General features: G+C 50.1%; 1 protein-coding gene across 2 annotated transcripts in view; it reads right to left on the bottom strand.

The window, feature by feature from the left end:
• The window catches only part of POC1A (POC1 centriolar protein A), a 100633-nt gene extending 76658 nt beyond the window's left edge, over positions 1-23975 (bottom strand). Inside the window, exon 1 of one of the 2 annotated variants that reach the window (XM_019984992.2) lies at positions 23859-23975. The gene's annotated coding sequence lies outside the window, so the exon portion shown is untranslated. Of the gene's footprint in view, positions 1-12818; positions 12838-23858 lie in introns of those variants that run through there. The other variant, XM_019984987.2, reaches the window with a different exon arrangement.
• Positions 23976-24337: the final 362 nt, after the last annotated feature.

Here is a 24337-nt window from a genome sequence, read left to right as displayed (position 1 = left end):
TTCTTTAAGTGGTTCGCTCCTCCGAACGCGCTTAAAACAAGTGTCTGTTTAAAAGGACACTAGTCACCCGGAATCACATCCGTGGAGTCGAAAGGCCTGGGATATATTCTCAGTTCTTGCCCTGATTCGCTGTGTGACCTCGGGGAAAAAGTAACTCTGCTCTGTGGACCTCAGTTTCCCAGTTTGTGATATGAGAGGCTGTTTCGCAGCCTGGCCCTCTCAGGACCCTCAGCGCTGAGTACCCGATGTAAATTACAATACCAGTTTAAAAGAGGAAACAATGCCGGGACCTGTCCACCAGAGGCCGTCCTTGCTCACTTTCTGCTGTCCTTAGACGCGCGCCCCCACCCCCACCCCAAGCTGGGCCTGATCTAGACTGGACATTTTTCAAGATTTGTGAATCTTCCATCACCTCTTCTGGTGAAGTATGGATTGTCGATACTTAAAATGAAGCAGGGCAAAGGCTAACAGTTTTGTCAAGAGAATATACTGGTCACAGCAAACACCCTCCTCCCACAACACAAGAGAGGTCTCTACACATGGACATCATCAGATGGTCAATACTGAAATCAGATTGACTATATTCTTTGCAGCCAAAGATGGAGAAGCTCTATACAGTCAGCAAAAAAAAAAAAAAAAGACCAGGAGCTGACTGTAACTCAGATCATGAACTCCATATTTCAAAATTCAGATTTAAATAGAAGAAAGAAGAGAAAACCACTAGGCCATTCAGGTATGACCTAAATCAAATCCCTTATGATTATACAGTGGAAGTGAGACATAGATTTAAGGGGTTAGATCTGACAGAGTGCCAGAACAAATGTGGATGGAGGTTCATGACATTGTACAGGAGGTGGTGATCAAAACCATCCCCAAGAAAAAGAAATGCAAAAAGGCAAAACAGCTGAGAAAAGAAGAGAAGCTAAAGGCAAAGGAGAAAAGGAAAGATATACCCAACTGAATGCAGCATCCCAAAGAACAGCAAGGAGAGATAAGAAAGCCTTATGTGAACAATGCAAAGAAATAAAGGAAACAATAGAATAGAAAAGACTAGAGATCTCTTCAAGAAAATTAGAGATACCAAGGGAACATTTCATGCAAAGATGGGCTCAATAAAGGACAGAAATGGTATGGACCTAACAGAAGTAGAAGATATTAAGAAGAGGTGACAAGAATACACAGAAGAACTGTACAAAAAAGATCTTCATGACCCAGATAACCACGATGGTGTGATCACTGACCTAGAGCCAGACATCCTGGAATGTGAAGTCAAGTGGGCCTTAGAAAGCATCACTACGAACAAAGCTCGTGGAGGTGATGGAATTCCAGTTGAGCTCTTCCAAATCCTGAAAGATGATGCTGTGAAAGTGCTGCACTCAATATGCCAGCAAATTTGGAAAACTCAGCAGTGGCCACAGGACTGGAAAAGGTCAGTTTTCATTCCAATCAAAGAAGGGTAATGCCAAAGAATGTTCAAACTGCTACACAATTATACCCATTTCACATGCTAGAAGGTAATGCTCAAAATCTTTCAAGCTAGGTTTCAGCAATATATGAACCAAGAACTTGCAGATGTACAAGATGGATTTAGAAAAGGCAGAGAAACCAGAGATCAAATTGCCAATATTCGCTGGATCATAGAAAAAGCCAGGGAATTCCACAAAAACATCAACTTCTGCTTCATTGACTTCACTAAAACCTTTGACTGTGTGGATCACAACAAACTGTGAAGAATTCTTCAAGAGATGGGAATACCAGACCACCTTACCTGCCTCCTGAGAAACCTGTATGCAGGTCAAGAAACAACAGTCAGAACCAGACATGGAACAACAGACTGGTTCCAAATTGGGAAAGGAGCACGTCAAGGCTGTATATTGTCACCCTGCTTATTTAACTTATATGCAGAGTACATCATGCGAAATGATGGGCTGGATGAAGCACAAGCTGGAATCAAGATTGCAGGGAGAAATATCAATAACCTCAGATATGCAGATGACACCACTCTAATGGCAGAAAGCAAAGGGGAACTAAAGAGCCTCTTGAAGAAGGTGAAACAGAAGAGCGAAAAAGCTGGCTTAAAACTCAACATTCAAAAAACTAAGATCATGGCATCTGGTCCCATCACTTCATGGCAAATAGATGGGGAAAAAACGCAAACAGTGACAGACTTTATTTTCTTGGGCTCCAAAATCACTGCAGATGGTGACTGTAGCCATGAAATTAAAAGACACCTGCTCCTTGGGAAAAAAGCAATGACAAACCTAGACAGTGTATTAAAAAGCAGAGATATCACTTCATATAGTCAAAGCTATGGTTTTTCTAGTAGTAATGTATGGATGTGAGAGTTGAACCACAAAGAAGGCTGAGCACTGAAGAACTGATGCTTTTGAACTGTGCTGCTGGAGAACTCTTCAAAGTCCCTTGGACAGCAAGGAGATCAAACCAGTCAATCCTAAAGGAAATCAACCCTGAATATTCATTGGAAGGACATATACTGAAGCTGAAGCTCCAATAGTTTGGCCACCTGACATGAAGAGCTGACTCACTGGAAAAGACCCTGATGCTGGGAAAGATTGAAAGCAGGAGGAGAAGGGGACGACAGAAGATGAGATGGTTGTATGGCATCACCGATGCCATCCAATGGACATGAGTTTGAGCAAACTCCAGGAGATTGTGAAGGACAGGGAAGCCTGGAGTGCTGCATTCCATGGGGTCGTAAAGAGTCAGACACGACTGAGAAAATGAACATAAACAAAACATAAACACTGATTAAGATTTGGCCAGGCCCTGAGGTTTCTCATGATATCCAAGTATCTAAGATGGTGTGTGCCTGGACCTGCAAACCAGAGACCAATGCAGTGAACTCAGAGACTGACAGTGGGTCAGGGGGCGGGGTGGGGGGGTGGTGAGGGGGTTGGGGGGTAGGGGGGTGAGGGGTGGGGAGGGGGGAAGAGTTGGCATGTGGAAGAATGAGTCTCTTCTTTGGACTTGAAAGGTCTGGGGCCAGACACAAGAAATAGATACATTTTAACCTTAAGAAGAAAATGGCAACCACTCCAGTACTCTTGCCTGGAGAATCCCATGGACAGAGGAGCCTGGTAGGTTACAGTTCATCCAGTTGCAAAGAGTCCGCAGGACTGATTGACTTCACTTTTCACTTTCACTTTTTTTTAACCCTAACTTCACTGTGATTTGGCTTAAAATTGGTTCCTGTATGTTAGAAGGGGCTTCCTATGTTAGAAATGTTCAGGCTCACTTAAGTTATACACTATGAAATTTTCCTTAAAACATGTATAGTATCACTTACACACATCCCAAAATTGTTCAGCACTGTTCAAATGACAGTTTTCAAGCTTTTCCATCAACATCTGCATCTTACTCAGCTATTCTCTTGCCTACTGGCCAAATACTTAAAATGAAAACACTAAGGAGGAAACAAATACACAAAACCGTATCTCTTACACAGACAGATTCATTCGTTCTTGGTGGTGGTGGTGGTTTGGGTTTTATTTTTGTCCGTTGTAGTTAGAGAACACCTCTGGTCTACAAGAGTTCATAATCTACAAAACTGCATTTATAAAATCCTTTGGTAAAATGATTTTTAAATGTCAGGCTTGCTCGAAGTGAGAGGCATGGAAGATTTTACTCATCCTTTCTGGTCTTTCCAGCTCCCACTGTCTGCGATTCTCACACCTCAGGGAGGAGGAACTGAGGATGCCCCACTAGCTCTTGCTCATTTACTCACCATAAAAACGCAGAGGTCAACTCTGACAAAACCACAGACAACCTAGGATCCACCACAAGCACCACAACCTAGACACCACAAGCACAGTCTCCATAAACCAAGATTGGCGGCTCCACGTTCCATGTTCTGGTGGAGCAGACTGAACCCCGTTTCTGGGAACTCCATGGGAGCAGGGGATGCTCAGTGTTGGAAGAGCTTTAATGTTGTTGGGTGATCTCCATGTTGAGGAGGCTCAGGGAGACCTTCTTTTCCAAGCCCCCCTATGGCAGACATGTCTCTGTCCTGGTACACAGCCCCCACACAGGGCCCCCTGCAAGGGCCTTCCATCCTTGCATCATCACTCCCAGACTCCCTGCCACAAGGGACATGTGGCCCTCCTAGGGTTGGGGTGAACCAAGATGGCGCTCTGGTAGCAGGTCTCCCTCTTGTGGGAGTGACCCCTGCAGGATGACCCTCCCTAGGAAGACCCACTGCAATTCAGGGGAACCCACTGTGAAACTGGCATGCCCCTGCAGGTCAGCCTTCTTATAGGGGAGGCCCACCCCAAAGTGGGGAGAGGTTCCATGGAGTCCCCACCCTTCAACCTCACCTAGCTCTGCTCAGCCATCCAGCAGCAGTGGCCACTCGGTATGCACACAGCTTTGGCCTGCCCTTGCATGTTGCAAACAGTGGGTAGCATGACTAGTCACCACGGCAATTCCTGGGATGATAAGGTCAGTGGACCCAGGGGACTCTGGGGCCAGTTTTCAGAAAGACAGAGCTGGACAGTAGCCACATTCCTCACCATCCACTCAAGCCAGACAGGGATGCCTCTGAGTACTTCTACCCACACCCCATAAGTATGACAAGCATGAAGCATGACCTGTCTCCCATAGCCTCAAGAAACGCCACGAGAGATGCTAGACCTCCATTTCACATTGTCCAGGGAGAGGGGAATGGGCAGGCAGCCCAACTATGTGGAGAGGGAATTCCACAAAACTGAGGCTAAACCCCCAGCCCTGGCTCTGCACACATGAGCTGGGAGAGGGAGGCAGACATTCACAAAAGGTATTAATTCAATTTGAACCATTTCCACTAGAGAAAGCTTTCCAGTAGACAATTTGAACAGGGCTTCAGAGCAGTGGTTCTCGGCCCTGGCTGCTGTTCAGAACCTCTGCAAGTGGGGTCAGGCACCGGTGTTTTTTAAAAGCTCTCCAGGTGAGTCTAGTGGGCAGCCACAGCTGAGAACTTCCTCTTGAGATGAGTGGAACCAAAAGAACTTTCTGTGATGATGAAAATGTTCTGTATGCACACTGTTCCACAAGGTAGCACTGGTCACACGTGACTGTCAAACACCTGAAATGTGGCTACTGTGCCTAAGGAATTGGATCTTAAATTTTGTTCAATTTTAATGAATTTAAATGTAAGCAGCCATATGTGGCTAGTGGCTATGATATTGGACTGCACAGCCCTAAAATAGGGACTGGCTCTGTGGCCCTGGGGGCACAGTGTCCAGTCCACAGTAGCCAGAGCAATTCATTGTCCCCATGTCCCCCTGCCCAGCTGAGGAGGGTTTGGAGTGCTCAGTTGCCCAGTTGGTTCAACTCGTTGCAACCCCAAGGACTTTTTAGCCAGCCAGGCTCCTCTGTTCATGGAATTTTCCAGGCAAGAATACCGCAGTGGGTTGCCATTTTCTACTTCAGGGGATCTTCCCAACCCAGGGATCGGACCTGCATCTTGTGTCTCCTGCATTGGTAGGCAGATTCTTTACCACTAGTGCCACCTGGGAAGCCTGAGGTTTGGAGACACCAACCCAAACCCAGGGGACTTGGGCAAGACGGAAGGATGCCAGGCCACAGCTCCTCAGGTCCCCTCACAGATCTTTGCTGGCTGCCCCCAGAGCACCCAGGGTGGGAACACAGGGCTAGATACCCAAGAAATTAGGATAATCACAGCCCTGAACTGTGGTGTGGTATAGCACCAGCAATAAAATAACTGACAATTTTCATTTACCAAGGAGTACAGCAAAAATAAGACTGGGAGCTGACTGTGGCTCAGATCATGAACTCCTTAGGGGAAAATTCAGACTTAAACTGAAGAAAGTAGGGAAAACCATTAGACCATTCAGGTATGACCTAAATCAAATCCCTTACAATTACACAGTGGAAGTGACAAATAGATTCAAGGGCTTAGATCTGATAGACAGAGTGCCTGAAGAACTCTGGACGGAGGTTTGTGACATTGTACAGGAGGCAGTGATCAAAGCCATTCCCAAGAAAAAGAAATGCAAAAAGGCAAAACAGCTGAGAAAAGAAGAGAAGCTAAAGGCAAAGGAGAAAAGGAAAGATATACCCATTTGAATGCAGAATGCCAAAGAATAGCAAGGAGAGATAAGAAAGGCTTCTTATGTGAACAATGCAAAGAAATAGAGGAAAACAACAGAATAGGAAAGACTAGAGATCTCTTCAAGAAAATTAGAGATACCAAGGGAAAATTTCATACAAAGATGGGCACAATAATGGACAGACCTGATATGGACGTAACAGAAGCAGAAGAGATTAAGACACGGTGGCAAGAATACACAGAAGAACTATACAAAAAAGATCTTCACAACCCAGATAACCATGATGGTATGATAACTCACCTAGAGCCAGACATCCTGGAGTGTGAAGTCAAATAACCATCACTACAAACAAGGCTAGTGGAGATGATAGAACCAGCTGAGCTATTTCAAATCCTGAAAGATGATGCTGTGAAAGTGCTGCACTCAATATGCCAGCAAATTTGGAAAACTCAACAGTGGCCACAGGACTGGAAAAGGTCAGTTTTCATTCCAATCCCAAAGAAGAGCAATGCCAAAGAATGCTCAAACTACTGCACAATTGCACTCATCTCACACGCTAGCTAAGTAATGCTCAAAATTCTCCAAGCCAGGCTTCAACAGTACATGAACTGTGAACTTCCAGATGTTCAAGCTGGATTTAGAAAAGGCAGAGGAACCAGAGATCAAATTGCCAACATCCGTTGGATCATTGAAAAAGCAAGAGAGTTCCAAAAAAACATCTTTTTCTGCTTTATTGATTACATGAAAGCCTTTGACTGTGTAGATCACAACAAACTGTGGAAAATTCTTCAAGAGATGCGAATACCAGAAATACTCCTGAGAAATCTGTATGCAGGTCAAGAAGGAACAGTTAGAACTGGATATGGAACAACAGACTGGTTCCAAATTGGGAAAGGAGTATGTCAAGGCTGTGTATTGTCACCCCACTTATTTAACTTATATGCAGAGTACATCATGCAAAATGCCAGGCTGGATGAAGCACAAGCTGGAATCAAGACTGCAGGGAGAAATATCAATAACCTCAGATACACAGATGACACCACCCTTATGGCAGAAAGTAAAGAAGAACTAAAGAGCCTCTTGACAAAAGTGAAAGAGGAGAGTGAAAAAGCTGGCTTAAAACTCAACATTCAAAAAACAAAGATCATGGCATCCAGTCCCATAAATTCATGGCAAATAGATGGGAAAACAATGGAAACAGTGACAGATTTTATTTTCTTGGGCTCCAAAATCACTGTAGATGGTGACTGCAGCCATGAAATTAAAAGATGCTTGCCCCTTCAAAGAAAAGCTATGACCAAGCTAGATAGCATTTTAAAAAGCAGAGACATTACTTTGCTGACAAAGGTCTGCCTAGTCAGAGCTATGATTTTTCCAGTAGTCATGTATGGATGTGAGAGTTGGACCATAAAGAAAGCTGAGTGCTAAAGAGTTGATGCTTTTGAACTATGGTATTGAAGAAGACTCTTGAGAGTCCCTTGAACTGCAAGGAGATCCAACCAGTCAATCCTAAAGGAAATCAGTCCTGAATATCCATTGGAAAAACTGATGCTGAAGCTGAAACTCCAATACTTTGGCCACCCAATGTGAAGAACTGACTCCTTGGAAAATACCCTGATGCTGGGAAAGATTGAGGCCAGGAGAAGGGGATGACAGAGGATGAGATGGTTGGATGGCAGCACCAACTCGATGCACATGAGTCTGAGCAAACTCTGGAGGTTGGTAATGGACAGGGAAGCCTGGTGTGCTGCAGTCCATGGGGTTGCTAAGAGTCAGACACGACTGAGAGACTGAACTGAACTGAAGGAGTACAGCAAGATCCATGTGAAGTTTTAACTATAAGCCCAGGAGCAGTACAGTATTTATACCCATTTTACTGATGGGAAAACTGAGGCACAGAGTTAGTATCAATATGTAGGAAACCAGGATTTGAACCCAAGTCTGTATGCACAGCCTGGACCCTTAATCCTAATGTATACAAGAAGAAGAATAAAAACCCTTAAATAGTTTAGGCCCTGGTGGAAAGAAAAGGGGGCCTCAAGATTTCACCCCCAACAACGGAGATGGGGACTGAAACTGTCCCAAGGTGTCCAATCCCACACTACAAAGTCCTTTGTTGTCTCATATTTTATCTTAAACCATGAATTTTAGCAAATACTCCTTTTTAATATCTTTTAAATATCAAATTATTGTTTTAATGATTGACCAGTTAACTCCAAGTCACACTGATATTCAGAAATATACTTGTTTACCCTGTGGTTTCATGACCACCACCATCCCACCCTCAGTTTGAGAAGCAGGGCTATAGAACAGTCACTCAGCTGGTCATTAAACGGAGTGAGATTGCCAAGGCCAGGCCTACATGGGGTTTTCCAGAATCTAGGGTGCAGCTGGTTTAAATGCCAGTTCCCAGACCAGCCATAGCGCCAGGTGGAGCGGGGAGCCCATATTTATAATAAACCCTTTGGTGGTTCTTTTTTTTTGGCCACACCCATGGGCATGTAGGATCTTAGTTTGCTGACTGCGCATCAAACCCATGCCCCAGGTACTGGAAGAATGGAGTCTTAACCACAGAACTGCCAGGGAAGTCCTCCCCTCTGGCGATTCTGATGTAGTAGTCCGGGGAACTGATAAACTCTGGGCACCAGGAGGACCTGGACAGCCTGCCCCTGCCTTTGAGGAGCCACTTCTGCTGGCCCCACCCCAGGCATCCCTCATGCCTCCATACCCTTCACTCCTTATATGCTGGAGTTTTCTGTCTATCTCCCCCTAGGCTATGACTACGTGAGAGAGAGGACCACACCCTGCTAATCACAGGAGGGTCCTGGGCACTCAGCCCTGGCTTGGCACAGGGAATAGTCGCCGAAATTTTTGGACAACTCACTGCCTGGAACCACTGGGCCCGAGGAACACTAGGAAATCCCTCCCAGGGGTCCCTGTGATGCTGAGGCTCAGAGAAGGGCTTGCTATAGTGGTGGGAGCAGACAGTTCTATTCCACAAGCATCTGTGGAATGCCAGCTGCATGCCCCACTCTGTTCCATGGCCCCTGGGCATTATGGAGGGTCAGGTATATCGCTGCCCCTGCATCCCCTCAGTGGGGGTGGCAGGAGATGAACTAGCCTCTGCTCCAGGGGAATCAGACAGGGAAAGGGCCACCAAGCAGGCTGAGCCCTCTGAAAGTCCTTTTAGGGGTCCCGGCCCAGCACTGAGGGTGTCCCTCTGTTGGCAGGATGGGGAGAAGGCTTCCAGGACAAGGCAGGGGTGGGGATCTGAAAGCCAAGCAGGATGCAGATCCAAGTGCTTCTAGATGGAGGGTCCTGTCAGTTTATCCAGGCCCCTCTCGAGAGCACGTGGAATGGATGCAGGTGTGTGAATGTGTGCAACCTGTGCCTCTGGGTTCTTGCATGTGATTGTGTGTCTGCTGCACTTGCCTGCACGCTTACGAGATAACTTTGACACATGCACCTGTATATCTTGGTTTGGGTTCTTCCAGAAGCTAAGAAAGGATTAAGGCTAATTCATGTGTTTGAGAGAACACCAGTAGGGAGTGTGAGCGTGAGACAGAGGAGGGGGAGCCACGAAGGGTATTATTAAGCAAGTTACTACCTTGGGTGACTGGAGCCTGACGTCGCTAGAGAGCCCAGACCGAGCACAGGACATTCCTCAGGGTCACCTTACCTGGGGTGAGGGCCTATCCACCCACACTTAACAGCCTGGCACCTTCAGTCAGTTCTACACCAGGCCTAGGGGTTTCTGGGACACAGAAAGCCCTCAGCAGGGGTCTCTGGCAGTAAGAGCTCAGGCTTGTGTACCCCAAACGGTAAGTGGGAGGGAGCAGGTAGAGCACCAACAACAGCTGTTACATCACATGCCGATGTACTGGCGTACAAGCTGATGCCCCGTTACATCACATGGACACACGGACTCCAGCGACCCCTCCTTGTGCAAACCTCTGCTGGACCAACAGAAGGTCATCACAACATCAAAGGAGCTCTGGCCTTGCCCTCCTTCCCTTCCCTGAACAGGCTGGCTCAGGATTTGACAAATCATGCTGGGCCTCCAACTTTGGCTGAACAGACCGGGACCTGCTTTGGGCAGTGGGGGCTTCCGCCCTTGGACCAGGGTAGAGGCTGAGGGTCAAAGCGGGCTGGGGGCAGGGAGATGGGGGAGGCCCTCTGCAGAGAAGGCAATTGGGGCCTCCTCCGTCTGAACCTCATGGTCCACAGGAGCTTGGACAGTGGTCTCAAATGCCACTTTGGGGGCAGTGGGGCATGTTGGAAGCCTGGGGTGCCAGGGAGGGGGTATGGTCGGTGCTCCCCTACAGAGGGTCCATCCTGAGCAGGGATGGAAGGGGGACAGAGTCCTGGTATGGAGACCTGGGAGCAACAGGAAGAAGGGGTACAACTACAGGGAGATCATGACTGCACAGAGATGCACAGGAGGATGGGGGTCCAGGCTGTGGGGGTACCAGAACTCCCATGCGGACAGTTGAGAGCAGCGCCAAGGACCGAGGCCATGCAGGGTCTCGGGGATGGTGAGAGGCACCCCTGAAGCCTGCTGGGGAAGGGAAGGAAGGAGGTCAGATGGGAACATGGGGAAGCCAGGACGTGGAAGAGTTTTAGGAGCTAGTGAAGAACACTGGAGGCCCCCAACAGGGAGGGATGGGGTCTCCCCTGAGGCTGCAGGGAGTGGGATGCTGTAGTGGTTCAAGGAATGGAGCCGAAGGAGGTCCGATAGGCAGAGGCTGAGCTCACAGGCTTGGAGTTGTGCAGATCTGGGCTCCAATCCCAGGTGTAACACTGACTTGCTGTGTACCGGTAGGCGACAGCTTAACATCTCTGAATCTTATTTCCTCCTGTACAATGGAGATCCTAACAGAAACTAAATGTATTACTTTCCTAGGTTGCTGTAACAAGACACCACAAACCCAGTGGCTAAAAACAACAGAAATTTATTCTCTCCTGCTTCTGGAGGTTAGAAGTCAGAAATCGAGGTGCTGGCAGGGCCATGCTCCTCCCAAAGCCTCTAGGGAAGGACGCCCACCTTGTTTCTGCCTCAGGAGTTTCTCAGCTCTTGTGGGGCACAACTCCAATGTCCACCTCCTTCCTCACATGCCTTCCTCTCTGTGTACCTCTGGCCTTCTTATAAAGGACACCAGTAGTAGGATTAGAGCACAGTCTCATCCAGTAGGACCTCATTTTAACTTCATTATGTTTTTAACAACCCTGAAAGTGAAAGTTGCTCAGTCGTGTCTGACTCTTTGCGACACCATGGACTGTGCAGTCCACGGAATTCTCCAGGCCAGAACACTGGAGTGGGTAACTGTTCCCTTCTCCAGGGGATCTTCCCACCCCAGGGATCGAACCCAGGTCTCCCATATTTCAGATGGATTCTTTACCAGCTGAGCCACCAGGGAAGCCCAAGAATACTGGAGTGGGTAGCCTATCCTTTCTCCAGTGGATCTTCCAGAGCCAGGAGTTGAACCAGGGTCTCCTGCACTACAGGCGGACTCTTTACCAGCTGAGCTACTCGGGAAGCCTATTTCCTAGCAAAGTTCCATTCACAGGTATATGGGTGAGTTATGACTTCAACATATCTTTGGGGAGACACAACCTGCTACCCACTCCGGTGTTCTTGCCTGGAGAATCCCAGGGACAGGGGAGCCTGGTGGGCTGCCGTCTATGGGGTCACACAGAGTCGAACACGACTGAAGTGACTTAGCATAGCATAGCATAGCAACCCTATGGCATCGGGTTGCAGGAGGATTAAACCACAGGCCTGGCATACAGTAAGCTCCATGAAAAAAAATTCCAATTATAAAATGAATAATTCATGGTGAGGAAAGGTACAGCATGGTGACCATAGGTAATAATACTATATCCTGCATATTTGAACATAGCTAGGAGAGTGGATCTTGAAAGTTCTCATCACAAGGAAGATGATTTTTATGTAACCGTGTATGGGGATGGATGTCAACCAACTCACTGTGGTGATCGTTTTGCAATACATACAAATATCGAATCATTACACTGTACACCTGACATTAATTTGGTGTTTTGTCAATTAAAAAAGGAGGGAGGCAGGCAGGGGTGGGGGTTGGGAGTGCAGGAACGCAGACTGTAGACTTTGCTGCACGTGCACACGTGTGTGTATGGACAGACACAGGTACATGGGAAGCAGGACACTGCTCACAGTTACACCCAGGACAGCTGGTGACCCAGGGACCTCAGCCTGCAACCCATCTGCCAGGCACAGCCACTCAGCAAGCCTCAGGGCCTGACGCTAGCTCCCTGAGCAGGAGGACCCTGAAGTCAAAGCCTTGCTTGTCAGGGACTTCCCTGGTGGTCCAGTGCCGAAGACTCTGTGCTTCCACTGCAGGCAGCATGGGTTCCATCCCTGGTCACGGAACTAAGACCCCAAATGCTGTGCAGTGCAGCCAGAAACAATAATAAATATCAAGTAATAAATTTAAAAAGCCTTGCTTGTCAGAGGATTCCTTGAGAGCCCTGAGCAAGGCCACCACTGACATCATGAGCAATTTCACGGACTATCCCGACACCCAAGGCTGCTTCAACCTGCAGCCTTGACATGCTGGGGGAGGGCTACAGGGTACAGCCAGCACACACAGCTGCTTCAGGAAGGAGGCAGGACACGATCAGGCCCCAGGGACGCCGGGCAGCCACCCCACAGACCCCACAGAGGACTAGGTCAGAGGGGCTCTGCCCCCCCAGCCTCTCCCCATCAGTCACCTGCACCCGGCAGTCAGGCCGGGCTAACTCCTCTTCTGCCGGCTGCCCTCTTCAGTCTGGCCACACCCCTAGGGCAGGCCAGACCCAGTAGAGGGTGTGTCGGGGAAAACAAGCCTGGCCCCAGCTCCCCAGAACCTTCTGGTTTCTGCCACAGGACACCCTCCAACCTCACCCACACCACTGTGAGCTGCAGGTGAGCGGAGTTTATCCACACTGCCATGACCCCTGGGGAGATATGTCAGGATGCCGAGTGCTCCAAGGAGAGGACACAGGTCAGTGCTGATAAGGAACATGTTGCTGGTGACAGAACCTGGCTGCCCCCAGGGCCATTCCCCACTGCCCTGGCCTGAGCACTTGTCCTCTCCTCACCGCCCACCCAGGGCAGCAGACCTGGCATCGGACCAGAGAGCCCCACCTGGGGTCCTCCTGTGTGGGGGCTCCAGTTGCTCAGGCCTGGCTGACAGAGGGGTTCTAGCCCTGCTGGCCCCCTCCAGCTCTGTTCCTCCCCTTCTGACCCTCCCCTTCCCCAGCACCACGTTTGGTGCTGGGAACAGGGCCAAGAACACGACGGCATGGCCTTGGCCTCCAGGCGTGGACGCAGAGGGCCGCAGGTGCTGTCGCGGGTCGTGGCAGGCCTCGTGGAAGAACATGGTGTGCAAGCACGGGGTTGGAGGAGCGAGAAGGAAGGGATGGCGGGGAGGGCTGGTCCCCCCAAGATCTGAGGAAGGAGCGTTTCAGGGCAGAAGGGGCAGCAACACAAAGGCCCGAGGTGGGGATTCACTGGGCGGGCTTAAGGGACAGAATAACTAGCTGGGGGGTCATCTGGTGGGTGGGCCTTGCAGACCGTGAGGACGTGCCTTCCACTGAGTAGGGGGGAGCTCTGAGCAGAGGCACAGCCCCAGGCAAGTTTTGCCTTGAAAAGCTCCCTCTGCCTCCTCTGAGGTCTGCAGTTTTCCACGTGTGGCCCCAGCAACACCTGAGAACTGGCAGCAATGCAGACTCTAGGGCACGCGGCTGAATCCACAGCCCCACGGTGGGCACAGAAGGGTCCAGGGATTGCTGGTGTTGCCAAGCAGCCTTACCCAGGTGCCTCCAGCCCACCTGAGGCCCTGAGAAGGCAGTGTGGGTGGCCACGAGACCCACGCTATGGCCTCCCCACCCACCCCACTCCATTCCTGGGAGCTCTGGCAGCTCTGCCAAAACCTACAAACAAGAAAGCAGTTCACCTTTGTTCAGCCCGGCTGAATTATATAATGCACATTCCTAACCTATGTGACCACAGAACATTTTTTTCAGAGAACACCTGTTTAACAGCCCGAACACTGACCAGTGCCTCCTCTGTGGCGTACTTTGATGTATCCTCTCTGGACTCCTGCCGGTGCCTAATAATACCCACACACTCTGCAAAGTGCACGAATGTCCCAAGATGACCCTGACTGGACTCGGGTGATTTTTACAAACCCACCGTCCTTTCCCAAGCTGCCAAGGGGGCGCACACTGACCTCACAGCCCTGACCTCACCAGAAAGGCAGGTGGGGGAAGGACAGTGATGTCGCATTCCGGGGAGCTAGTGGGCACTCGGTGGGGGGCAGTGAGAGGGAGAGGCGAAGCAGCAGTGCACAACCCTGTGGCGCCACACCGCCGGGCCGCCGCGTGTGTGACAGTGCACACCGCGCACAGCCGTGGCGCGCAGCGGCCCGTCCCTGCATGTCTGCCTGCAGCAAATGTGACTCTGCAGCTACACATGGCTGCTAGTGTGAGTGTGCTGGCCATGACTACAGTGGCTGGGCATGTGGCTGTGCATGAGGGGCTGTTAGTGACTCTGGCACCTGTGGGTCCTGGACCAAGTATGCATTTGAGAGACATCCGGTGTGTACACCTGTGAATGACCACCAGGCTGCTCTGGCCCTGAAAATTCCCAAACCTAAACTGTGACTTCAGAGCTGCCAGCAGCTTCCTGTCTGCTAAGACATGAGCAGGATATGGAAAAACTACTTTTTAAATGTAGTTACTCAGACATAATGTGGGAGCCCTCCCACGCAGAGCCATGGTTACCTGATGTGCTGGCCAGTGGGACAAGGGCCAGGAGAAAGGCTCAGGGCCTGGGATGGGGAGACGCACCACCTGCCCTGTGCCCATCTGTCCTGAAGCTGCCTACCCAGCACAGCTCCACGGGGCCTCAGCTGGTTTCCTGACCACTCTCATGGTCTACAGACCAGGATCAGACACGGCCAGCCCAGGGTGAGCACAGAGGATGGCGTGGACCCCAGGGAGGGGCCCGTGAGCCCGTGTGTGGACAAGAAGGGGTGTGACAGCAGGGTGCCTGCAGATCTCCCCAGGGGCAGACTCGCACAAATGCCTGAGCGACCGGGTGCCTGGTAATGACCTTGTTCAGATTCTCCTGCCCAGCCATCAGCTTCCCACTTTTCACATTTGCCTCTTTGGTGACACAACCTGCCCACAAACTGCCCCCAGTTCTGGGGCCTGAGAACTCACCATACACATGCACTCACAGAGCCCACAGAGAAGATTTGCCTGTTTACCCACTCCATTCATTCATTCACTCATTCATTCACTCGTCACATGTTCACGGAGAACCTCCTCTGAGCCAACAGCTCTGCTGAGCCCCTCTAGCCCCCCTAGACCGCCCAAGTCAAAGCAATGAAGGCAAAGTCCCAATGGACCTTGAAGTAGGGGCTCAGAAAAGAGGAACTCAGGGGCTGGGTGGGATGGTGGCCGTTAGCTAGAGGGAAGTGCTGAGCTGGTGTCACAACCAGGCCTCAGCATCAAGCCAGAGGGGATCTGGAGATTGGGTAGATGTGAAGACTGCCCTCCTCCGACCCCGGGATCCCCTGCTTGGGTCTGGCACTTCATGCTGCCTGAACACCAGGGTGTGTCTCACCTAGGATTGACCCCAAGGCTTCACAGCTGTCCCCCAACCCCAGACCCCGTGGGAAAAGGTCCACCTCTCAGCCAGCTCTGGGGACCCTCTCAGTTGGGGCCTGGATGACCTCTGCTGCCCCCCATGCCCCATCCCACCAGCAACCCCACCTCTATGACTTCAGCGAGGGCTTGGAGGCCTTCTAGCTCCTCCCCATCCACCTTCCTCAGGGTCCTCAAAGGCTTAAAGAGTCCAAGCCCATCTTCTGAGCACTGCCTACTAGCCCCAACTTCTCATCCATGCCTTCTCATTCACATTTTACTATAATAACAGTAATACGATGAGACGTATCCAACACATCCTTGGTGCCTGGCACAACAGGTGATATTTTCAACTCCCCATGTCATGATGGAAGAGTCGACTCACTGGAAAAGACCCTGATGCTGGGAAAGACTGAAGGCAGGAGGAGAAGCGGGTGACACAGAATGAGATGGTTGGATGGCATCACCAACTCAACGGGCAGGAGTTTGAGCAAGCTCCGAGAGATGGTGAAGGACAGGGAAGCCTAGCGTGCTGCAGTCCTTCGGGTCACAAATAGTCGGACACGGCTTAGCAACTGAACAACAATATCATGAAGCGTAGTGACTACAGCTGGAGATAACCAAGATCGTGGGTCCCCGTCCGGCCTGCTCCACCCCAACCATCACCTGGTTGGCTCTTCTCATTCTTCAGGACTTACACGGAATGTCCCATCCTCATGAGGCTTTTCCAAATCCCCAGATAAAGCAGCCCCTGTTCTGGCCACTCAGACCACCCACGTGAGCTCTCACTCTCACATGACCATGTGTCTGGATGGGCTTGTGTTTATATCTGTCTTCCCTGCTGGACTGTCCGCTCCATGAGAGCTGGGATGCCTCCCTGGAACCCGGCTCAATGCCCAATAAACAAGAGGTGCATGATAAGTATTTACTGAATAAGTAAACCTATTTATCTATTTCCTGAAAACTACCTCGTTCCATCAAGAATCTGAGGTTGTTTATAACAGGGCATACAATTCTATGTGAGAGAAAAAGCAAAGTTGGAATCAAAGATTTTGACCTTCTCTTGCCTGGAAAATCCCATGGACGGCAGAGCCTGGTGGGCTGCAGTCCACGGGGTCGCTAGGAGTCGGACACGACTGAGCGACTTCACTTTCACTTTACTTTCATGCATTGGAGAAGGAAATGGCAACCCACTCCAGTGTTCTTGCCTGGAGAATCCCAGGGACGGGGGAGCCTGGTGGGCTGCTGTCTATGGGGTCGCAGAGATTAGGATATGACTGAAGCGACTTAGCAGCAGCATAGACAATAAATGCTGGAGAGGGTGTGGAGCAAAGGAAACCATCCTACACTATTAGTAGGAATGTAAATTGGTGTACCCACTATGGAGAACAGTATAGAGCCTCCTTAAAAAATGAAACATAGAGCTACCATTTGACCTAACAATCCCACTCCTGGGCATATATCCAGAGAAAACTATCAAATACACGCACCCTAATGTTCACTGCAGTACTATTTACAGTAGCCAAAACATGGAGGCAACCTAAATGTCCATCAACAGATGAGTGGAAATAAACTGTGGTACATATCTATGTGTATACTACATACGTATCTGTGGTACAATGGAATATTACTCTGCCATAAAAAATGAAATAGTGCTGTTTGCAGCAACATGGATGCACCTACAGATTATCATACTAAGTGAAGTCAAACAGAAAAAGACAAATATCATAACACTTTTAAGTGAAATCTAAAAAAAATCAATACAAATAAACTAATTCACAAAACAGAAACAGACTCATAGACTTAGAAAACAAACATATGAGGGCTTCCCTGGCGGCTCAGTGGTAAAGAAGCCACGGCTAACGCAGGGGACTCGGGTTCAGTCCCCGGTCTGGGAAGATCTCACATGCTGCAGAGCAACTTAGCCCAAGTGCCACAAGTATTGAGCCTGTGCTCTAGAGCCCAGGAACCGCAACTGCTGACACTCACACCCCTTAAAGCCTATTTCTGCAACAGAGAAGCCACTACAATGAGAAGCCCGCGCATCACGACTAAAGAAAGCCCACGCACAGCAACGAAGGTCCAGCACAGCCAAAACTAAATAGATAAAATTATAAAAAAAAGAAAGAAAACAAATTTATGGTTACCAAAGGGGAAAGAGGAGGAGGGATAAGTTAGGGGGTTGGGATTAACATATATACATTAATATAATAATACATTATTATATATTAATTAATGTAATAATCAACAAGGACCTGATGTAGAACACAGGGAACTCTATTCAACACTCCGTAATAACTTACATGAGAAAAGAATCTGAAAAAGAATAATATATATATGTATAACTAACTCACTTTGCTGTGCACCTAAAACTAACACAGCATTGTGAATCAACAATATAAAATTTAAAACTTTAACAAAAAACAAAGATTTGCAACCTTCTATTTCACCTTTGACCTCGTGATTTCATTTCTAAATATCCCACAGACGTCCTCACCCCATATGAGGATGTCTGACGGTGCAACCTACTGGAAACCACCCAACAATCGGTTAAGGGCTATGTGGGTGAACAATGAGCAACAGTGCGGTGGAGTATTATTACGCAGTTGTGGAAAAGGACGGGCACTCCCTGGTCACTGACAGGGCTCTCTCCAAGCTATTAGTGTTAGGTACAAAGAGCAAAAAGGACTATGTTCTGTAAGTGCAGCACTGGACACGTAGTAGATGATCGACTGATAAATGTTGAATAAATGAGTGGCATCTTTCTGGAAGGACCCATGAGAACCTAGGAGCAGTAGCAGTGTCTGCGGAAAGATCTGGATGAGGGGAATTTGCATTGTTTACCCTGAACCATGCTATTTGCACTTAGGGCATATGCAAATATTATCTATTCAAATAAATAGGGTTTTGCTATTAAAAAAAAAAGACAAGAATTCAGAGTGTTCATGTCAAAATCTAGATATGAGGCTTTTCTTGAAAAAATGGGAAGCAGGCCTGGCCACAGAGGGCTGTGTTCCTGAGAATGACAAGAGCTGCAGAGAGATGGGGCTGTCCCTGAGCCCAGGGGGTGCAGGGCCCATACTACCCCACCCCATCAGGCCTCTGTGGGGCTCTGTGCTGCTAACCCAGGTCTATGCTGCAAAGAGATGAGCTTGCAAGGTGTGCAGAGTAGGGAGTGGGGCAGAGAAGTCTTCCCCAAGGTGAAGGGGTGGGTATTTAGCCATCACCCCTGGTTGATTTCACTCGTAACGACTCTAAAAGCCACAGCAGGGCCACCACAGTTCGAAGACTGGTGATGGCTGACATGTCACAAGACTGCTAGTCTTGCCCAAGAATCAGTTAACTCAGTACCAGTCAGGCCCCAACAATGCCTCTGGCCTCACCCCCAACTTGGACTTGAGGGCTCTAATTAAACCCAAAGGGAACCCCAGGAGAGAGGGAGTCACCGGAGGCCCCTTGGGCACCTTGACTTGAGGGTCACGGCAAGGAGATGGGTGACAAGGCAAGAACACATTGAGAGAGCTGGGAAGACAGGCCTGGCTCGATTCCTGACTCCAGCTCTGAAACTCTGGACAAGTCACCTCTCCACGCCTCGATTCCCTCGTCCGTAGCTCACACTAACTGTATGCTGTTTCCAGGTGGGGGTGGTGTTTCAGGGAGTCCTCATGTCAGCCTTGGAGAACCACTAAGATACATATTTAGCATAGATGGAGAGGGAGAGAAAGAGAGGTTTATTTTAAGGAACTGACTCACATGACTGTGGTGGCTAGCAGAACTGAAATCTGGAGGGCAGGCCAGGAGGCTGGAAACTCAGGCAGAGTTTCTATATTACTGCTTGCAACAGAAGTCCAGCTCCAGGAAACCTCGGGTTTTCCTCTCAAAGCCTTCACTGACTGCGTTAGGCCCAGTCACGTTACTGTGGACAACCTCCCATACAGTCAGCCTATTGCAGACATTAATCATATGTACAATCATATGTACGTCACAGCCACATCTAGATTGGCGTTTAAACAAACAAGCAATATCACCTAGCCAAGCTGATACATAACATTGAACCACCATATAATGTATTACTTCCTTCTGTGCATGAGGAAAATGAATCTCAGAGAGGCTGTGGCAATTGCTTAAGGCTAAGGAACCCATGGAGGGATGGAGCTGGGAGTGGAACACAAACAAAGAGTCTGCCTTCGCTCTGAGAGCGGAGCTGCAGGAGGCGGCCCACATCTGAGAGTTAAATAGGAAAAGGCACAGATCTGCCTGGGACCACAATTCAGTAGGGCGGTGGTTGGTCTTAGGGAATCACTGTTAGTCCTGAGAAAGGATGGATGGAATGGTGCAGGAACAGGAGAAGAGGCAGAGAGGAGTATTGCTTCTGCCCATCAGAGATGGGCTCTAGAGTAGAGGGCAGAGAACTACAGCCTCCAGGGTCTCCAAGGAGCAAGGAGAGCAGGGCGGAAGGCAGCCTCCGGCAGGCTGAAAGTCCCAGTGCCAGGCAGCCAAGTCCAGAGCCTCTGACCCACGTGCAGGGGACAGAGAAGGAGCAGGTGTCACCGGTGCGTGGGGTCAGAATGAAGTCTCGCCTCCTGAGCCTGTGGCTGGCTGCCCAGAGGTTTCTGGAAGTGGATGATTTCCTCTAAGGGTCAGGCTGGGCCGTCTCCTTGGCTGGGCACTCCCATCTGCCCAACCAAACCGGACCAACACCCAGAAGTAGAGAAAGGCTTCCGCGGAGAGCTGAAACCCTTAGACGTAGTCCCAGCCTCGTTCCTCCCAGCTCCCTTAATCTCCCTGGGGTGGGGCACTGGATCAGAGGCCAGCAGGTCAGCCCTGTTCTCCACCTGCTGGCTGTGTAACCTGGGCGAGTTCCTTCACCATCCTGAATTTCTGTCCAGTGTATGTGGCTAATCACTACATGGCCTAGACGGCTTCTTCGTGGGGACCAGGGCCTACATCTGAACGGAGCTGCTACTTGTTCATGGTAGTGCCATCCTCCCAGCCTTCTTACTGCCCAGTCCACCCAGGCCCACTGCTCTCAGCCTTGCTTACTCACTCTCTCCTCCTCCCTCCATTGTCCCAGCTCCCCCCTCTTCTGGTCAGAATGCAGCAAAATAAGGCCTTTAAATGCCTGCACAGCCAGGGAGAAATGAAAGTCCTTGCCTTGGCTGATAATCACACAGCTGGTAACAGTGGGATGACCCCCACCCCACATACCTCCCTTGTCTCCCTCTTGCCTCTAGCCTCCCTCGCCCCCCAATTCCCTCCTTCACACTAGGCTCCTCCAGCCTTCTCTGCGAGACCCTCAGCCTGGCTGTTCCATCAGAGCAGTATCTCCCTGTTGCCAGGTCCCAACTCCCAGGTGGGTCCCGTCCTTCCCGCCATCATCCGTCCCTGCCCTGTCCACGCTGGTCACCGTCTGTAACGGTCCCTTTCCTAGGGTGTGTCCTCAGCAGCTCAGGGCAGGGAGAGAGGCTCCTTTGCACTGTGCATCCAGCAGTGGCCAGAGGAGGTGGGATCAGTCGGGTCCCTTCACTCCACCCTATGTCATCACCCCATCACTGCTCCATCACCTCAGGGGGCCTGCTCAGGCCTGACCTTCAGGCTGGGGCTGGGAGCTGAGGACAAGCTCTGGGGAACCACCTCTGGACCAGTCCGATCCTTCCCCTGGGCCCCCACCCCAGACCCTCCTCCAGAGGCTGAGGGCAAAAGAGCCCAGCATGTGGGCTAGAGAGCCGGGAACCATTACATGTGGTTCCCTTTGCAACCCAAACCTCATCTGCTGTGCGGCCCTGAGCAAGTCCTCTCCCCTCTCTGGGTCTTAGTGACCTGGGCTCTAAGATGGGTTAGGGCTACAGACACACACTCAGATGTCTGCAAGGTCAGACAGCTGTCACTTCTTGGACATCACACATCCTCAGGGTTAGGAACCCACTGGAGGGAGCGCTGGTGGAAAAGTGGGGACAGCAGGTCCTGCCTGGGCCAGCCCAGGGGTTCCAGGCCTGCAGGGTGCTCAAGAGAAGCTAAAAATCCGAGTTTCAGTTTAAAAATCTCCAGGTTGCTACATCTTGCCAACTAACTCACATTTTTATAAGCACTGTGTAGGTCAAACAGAACTTGTCTGGGCCACAGTTTGTGGGTGCTAGGCTGGAAGGTTAGATTCTGGGGTCCTCTGGGGCTCTCTGGGAAGATAAGTGTTGGCTTTTGGGGGCGTTTCTTGCTCTCTTTCAACAAGAGTGCGGGGAGTTGTTGCTTGTGGACCACTCTGACCTGCCTCCTGGAGCATCTGATGGCTTTGCTCCACTGTGGCCCCTTCTCCCCCTAGTCAATAGGAGCCTACCCCCTGCCCCACAGATGGCTTCACAAACCCAGGCCCAGGCCTGCCCCAGGTAAGCCAGAGCCTGGAAGGACCAGAACAAGGCAAGTGGTAGGGGCTTCAGAACCCTCCTGTCCCAGCCAACCCCCAAATTCCTAACATAACTCCTGGGCCCGATCACTATAAACCCTGGAGCTCGTGGTTTCCAACCCTCCAGGGCAGAGCTGAGCTGTTTCCAGAACCTCTAGCCCCTCTACAAGGCTGGCCCCTCACCCACCATTATTCATATAGGCACCGATACCCAAACGGGCACTGCAGGCCCAAGGCCAAGGCCACACTGAGCATCAGTAGCACAGGCTGAAGGTTTTGCCTGTCTTCAAGACTGTCCCACGTCCACTGGGGTCTCCTCAAGAGGAAGGCTGGCGAGATTTCTCACCTGGCTGGCAGATGTGGAAACTGAGGCCCAGAGGAAAGCATGAAGCTTACTCAAGGTCCCTGGGCTTCATGATCCTTATAGAGGGGCCCTGCTAAAAATAGCTCCTCGGACAGTGCAACGGCCCCTGACGGTGAAGATGACGCAGACAGGGGAGTCGGGGAGGCTGGGTCCTAGCGTCATTCCCAGAATGGAGCCTGACCTTGCCTGAACTACGGAGGCTTGGGCTCCCCTGCCCAGGACCAGGGTGGTAAGATGAGTGCTTTACACCACAGCTCTGAGGAGGGAGGCAAGACAGCAGTGAGGCTGGAGAAAAGAGAGGGAAGGAAAAAGCAGAGGGAGGGAGAGGAGAGCAAGAAGGCTGAACTCAGGAGAGGGATCTCAACTCTGTCAAAATGGGGCCCACCCACTGAGACAGAGGGGCACTCTCACTTCACAGATGCATAAACTGAGGCTTAGGGCATGGGGTAATTTGCCCAAGACTCCAAAATCAAAAAGTAGCACATTCAAGATTAGAATTAATAGCTTTAGCCTTTGCCCTTCTAGCAAGGTCTCAGGGACTTCCACGGTGGTCTAGTGGTTAAGAATCCACCTTCCAGGGCTTCCCTGGTGGCTCAGTGGTAAAGAATCTGCCTGCCAATGCAAGAGACGTAGGTTCCATCCCTGGTCTAGGAAGATCCCACATGCCTTGGAGCAACTAAGCCCGTGCACCACCACCCAGGAGCTGCAACTACCCAGCCTATGTAGTACAGCTTCTGAAATCTGCACGCCCTAGAGCCTGTGCTGTACAACAAGAAAAGCCACTGCAATGAGAAGCCTACATACCACAACTAGAGAGTAGACCTGACACGCTACAAGTAGAAAGAGCCCACGCAGCAATGAAGACCCAGCACAGCCAATAAATAAGTAAGAATCTGCCTTCTAATGCAGAGGACATGGGTTCAATTCCTGGTCGGGTAACTCAGATCCCACGTGACACAGGACAACTAAGACTGCATGCTGCAATGAAGACTTAATGCCATCAAAACTTTTAAAAGTAAATACATAAAGTTCTTAAAAAAAACAAAAAACAAGATCTCAATCTGGAAACCACTCGTGCAGCATTTCCCAAGATGTTGCCTCAAGCTACCCTATCCCCACATTATGAGGAGGGAGGCCTGGTTAAGACGCAGATTCCTGGGTCTGATTATTTCAGTCCCATACCGGGAAGCTATTTGGCTCGTTGTGGCCTTTCTCATCTAACTACCTAGCTGCATTCCTGCAGCCCAGCTATTCAAGCTGACTCACACTGCCCTCCAGGACAGAGCTGGGTTTGCCTACTCTATGCCTCACCTACCAGTCTTGCAGTCCCATAGACACCCACCCCTCCAGCCAGTACCTTTCTTCTGGAAGCCTTCCTTGTGGCTGGGATTCCCCTCTCCTCCAGTGCCTGTTGGAGTAATAGCCTTTTCCTCCATCTGGAATTATTTACAACATTCTATTTCACTTTCTGTGGGAGTCTTCTGTTTCCTAACCTTTCCTTCTATTAAACAGGAAATTCCCAGAGGGCTGGAAACTTGTTGGTTTAAACAATTGGCCTCTGAAATCCATGACTTCACCTGACCCTCTGCCAAACACAAGTGGCAAGGCTGGGAGAGCTTTACAAGGAGGAACAGAGCCTTAGAGAGGTTGTGGCCTACCTGAGACCAAACAAGATCGAGCTGAGGTTAGAACCCATGTCCAGCTCTGATATCCAGTTCTTCCAGCTTCTGCTTTGCCTCTGATCACTCCAACAGCCCCACAAGGTAGGCAGAATGGGGATTATGATCCCATTGCTCAGATAGGGAAAGTGAGGCCCAGGGATGGGCAAAGCCCTCT

Source organism: Bos indicus, chromosome 22 (assembly GCF_029378745.1).
Source record: "Bos indicus isolate NIAB-ARS_2022 breed Sahiwal x Tharparkar chromosome 22, NIAB-ARS_B.indTharparkar_mat_pri_1.0, whole genome shotgun sequence".
NCBI lineage: Eukaryota > Metazoa > Chordata > Mammalia > Artiodactyla > Bovidae > Bos > Bos indicus.
Note: the sequence above shows the minus strand (reverse complement) of the source record. Positions and strands in the feature narration are given on the sequence as shown.